The sequence below is a fragment of the Penaeus monodon genome, chromosome 4, assembly GCF_015228065.2.
Source record: "Penaeus monodon isolate SGIC_2016 chromosome 4, NSTDA_Pmon_1, whole genome shotgun sequence".
In the NCBI taxonomy this organism is placed as follows: Eukaryota; Metazoa; Arthropoda; class Malacostraca; order Decapoda; family Penaeidae; genus Penaeus; species Penaeus monodon.
Genome location: NC_051389.1, coordinates 4525545 through 4528117, shown reverse-complemented (window position 1 = coordinate 4528117; position 2573 = coordinate 4525545). Strand labels below are relative to the sequence as shown.

Here is a 2573-nt window from a genome sequence, read left to right as displayed (position 1 = left end):
TCTTTTTCCCTCTCTCTTCTCTCTCTCTCTTCTCTCTCTCTCTTTTTTTCTTCTCTCTCTCTCTTCTTTTTCTCCTCCCCTCACCCCCTCTTTTCTCTCTCTCTCTCTCTCTTTCCCTCTCCCTCCCTCCCCCATTCTTCCCTCTCCCTCCCCCCCCATTCCTCTCTCTCCCTCTCCCTCCCCCCTCCTTCCCTCCCCCTCCTTCTCTCGCTCTCCTTCCCTCCCACCCTCTCAATCTTATTCTTTTTCTTTTTTTTCCTAAGGACCCAGTTTTTTTTTTCTCATTTTCCATTAACTCGCCATGAGGTCGGTTCTTGCATTGCAGGTAACGCGAGGGGGCGCTGTGAACACAATGTTGTTTTCTGATTGGCTGGTTTCTTGGCTTGGGGGAGGGGGGGAAGGAGGGGAGGGGGTATGGATTGGGGGGAAGGCAGGGAAGGAGGGGTATGAATTTGGGGGGAGGAGAGGGGGGTAGGGGGAGGGGGTGTGGATTGGGTTTGTCTTTTGTTTACGTTTTTGTTGTTGTTGTTTTTATCATTGTTATTATTATTATTATTATCATTATTATTATATTATCATCATCATCACTATTATTATTAACATTATTATACTATTATCATCATTAAATTTTTATTTTAAATTTTTATTTTCATTATTATTATTATTTTTATCATCATCATCATTCTATTATTTTTATTATTATTATTATTATTATCATCATCATCATTACTATTTCATTTTATTACCCTTCATCAAATCATAATCATCATAAAAATTTGTCTTTTTTCTCCCATTTCTTTTGAAGGGAATAAAATACGATTAAGAATCACGATCATCCTTAGAGGTCTAGAAAGAGAGAAGACAAACAACAGTAGTAGATAAATTTTAGACGGGGGAATAGTTTTAAAAGAGAGGGAGGGGGGGAGGGAGAGAGAGAGGAGGGGGGAGGAGGATGAAAGAAAAAAAGAAAGAAAGAAAGAAAGAGATAATAATATAGATAGATAGAGAGAGAGAGAGAGAAAAGGAGGAAGAGAGAAGAAGGAGAGGAGAAAGGAGGAAGAGAGAGAGAGAAAAGAGAGAAAAGAGAGGAAAAAAAGAGAGAGATAGAAAGAGAGAAATAAAGGAGAAGAAGAGATAGAAGGAGAAGGGAGATAAGAGAGAGAAAGAGAAAGAAAAGAAAAAAGAAAAAAAAAGAAGATAAAAGAGAGAAGAAGATAGAAAAAAAGACAAACCCCAAAACAAACAAACAAACACCCACCCACTCACCCACCTACCCATCCACCCAGACAGACAGACAGACAGAGCACGTATCGAAGCATGTATAACTTACCGTGAGAGGGCGTTCGGGAGAGTGAAGAGACGGCAGGAAACCTAAGGAGAAAAGAGAGAGAAAAAAATAGATTTTTTTTTATTTTTACTAATTCTGTGTAAGAATCGGGTGCATTTAAACTTTCAGTATTGGGAAATAAGGTGCATTTGTTATTTTCAAGTAGTTTTTGATTTTATTTAAAATCTATCTGCTGAACGTTTTGTGTAGTCACACATATAGACAGATACACACACACACAATACATACACACACACTCACAAACAAACACATACATACATACAACATACATGCATACATACATACACACACACACACTACTTTTCAAAATACATACACACACCAACACACACCCCACACCCACACACACACACACACACACACACAAACACACACCACACACACAAAACACTAATACCAAAAGCAATGCCCCACCCTCCCCCTTCCCTCCCCCCCCATCCCTCCCCCCACACATCCCACTCCCCTCCTCCTTCCCTCCCTCCCTTTCCCTCCCTCTCTTCCTCTCCACACACACCCCACACCCCTCCTCCCCCTCCTTCCCTTTCCCTCCCTCTCTTCTCCCCCCCACGCCCCCCCTCCTCCTTCCCCCCTCCCCCCAACGCGAGCACCCATCCCCATAGATCGAGCGCAAGAACGTAAAAGTGCCAAGCATTAGTACGATCTCGACTTCCTTCCTGCGGCCACAAGAGACACTGACCTTTGACCTCATCTTTTTGTCACGCCGTTTTTTTGAGTTTTAAGAGCCGCCCGTTCTCCTTTTCTCTCTCTCTTCTCTCCTCTCTCTCTCTCTCTCTCTCTCTCTCTCTCTCTCTCTCTCTCTCTCTCTCTCTCTCTCTCTCTCTCTCTCTCTCTCTCCTTCTTCTTCTTTCTCCTATTCTCCCTTTCCCTCTTCTTCTCTTATCTTTACTTCTTCTCCTTTCCCTTCTATCCCTTCTCCTTCGTCTCTTCATCCACCGTACAAACAAGAACCTAGGGACATTCACACCACATTTCACGCGTCACCCTATAGAATCTCTCTCTCTCTCTCTCTCTCTCTCTCTCTCTCTCTCTCTCTCTCTCTCTCTCTCTCTCTCTCTAACTCTATCTCTCTCTCTCCCTCCCTCCCTCCCTCCCTCCCTCCCTCCCTCCCTCCCCCCCCCTCCCTCCCACCCACCCTGCCTCCCTCCCATCCCCCCTCCCTCCCATCCACCCTCCCTCCCATCCCCCTCCCTCCCATCCCCCCTCC

General features: G+C 44.5%; 1 protein-coding gene across 1 annotated transcript in view; it reads right to left on the bottom strand.

Annotated features, from left to right (window-relative positions):
* LOC119568810 (formin-like protein 14) overlaps positions 1 to 1380 on the bottom strand; it is a 103481-nt gene extending 102101 nt beyond the window's left edge. Inside the window, exon 1 of the mRNA XM_037917257.1 lies at positions 1331 to 1380. The gene's annotated coding sequence lies outside the window, so the exon portion shown is untranslated. The remainder of the gene's footprint in view (positions 1 to 1330) is intronic.
* Between the last annotated feature and the right edge of the window lie 1193 nt (positions 1381 to 2573).